The sequence below is a fragment of the Gossypium hirsutum genome, chromosome A04 (assembly GCF_007990345.1).
Source record: "Gossypium hirsutum isolate 1008001.06 chromosome A04, Gossypium_hirsutum_v2.1, whole genome shotgun sequence".
Lineage (NCBI taxonomy): Eukaryota > Viridiplantae > Streptophyta > Magnoliopsida > Malvales > Malvaceae > Gossypium > Gossypium hirsutum.
The window spans coordinates 16,214,839-16,215,586 of NC_053427.1; positions in this window are offsets into that span (position 1 = coordinate 16,214,839).

A 748-nucleotide genomic window follows, 5' to 3' on the forward strand; every position below is an offset into this window, starting at 1 on the left:
ATTCTGAAAATTTTGTGGTAAGGATGTATGCGAGTCTAGTTTCTGGAAAAAATTAGCGGATCTTAATTTGGAGTTGTATAGCTCTAGATAGAAATAATTTAGTGAATATAACTAAAGTGGACAATTTTGTTATAAAAGTAAATGTCATAATTATCTATAATTGTTTTAAGATCTCCAGTAATGCTCTGTAACCCCGTTCTGGTGATGGATACGAGTTAGGGGGTTACATTTAGTGGTATCAGAGCTATGATTTAGTCGATTCTCGGATTAACCTAGCATATGTGAGTCTAGCTATACATGTCATATTATTACTCATGATAGTGTGATATCTCCCGGCTCTAACAAAATTATTTTGTTAAGACAGAGATGACTTCCAATCGAGCTATTTTTGATAATGTTGAAAATGATATTGAGATGATTTAAATTTGCTTAAGATGTGTTGAAATGTGGAAAGGAATGAATAGAAGTTCCTGATATGCATGTGTTAATGTACAAAATGAGACAACCATAAGTTGAGAAATGTGGAAAAGTGAAATGAAACGAAAGTTTATGTTGTGATCAGCTCAACATGTATATTGGTATTCATATGATGTTATGTGCCCAACCTATTTGATTAAGTGAATATGATAAGTAAACTTACCCAATGGATGAAATATGTGTGTATGTACACATGTTTGAATAATGCATAATCAGTATGTCCACATAGTTGAATCTCATGTTTAATTGTTAAATTAGAGAATATATAATG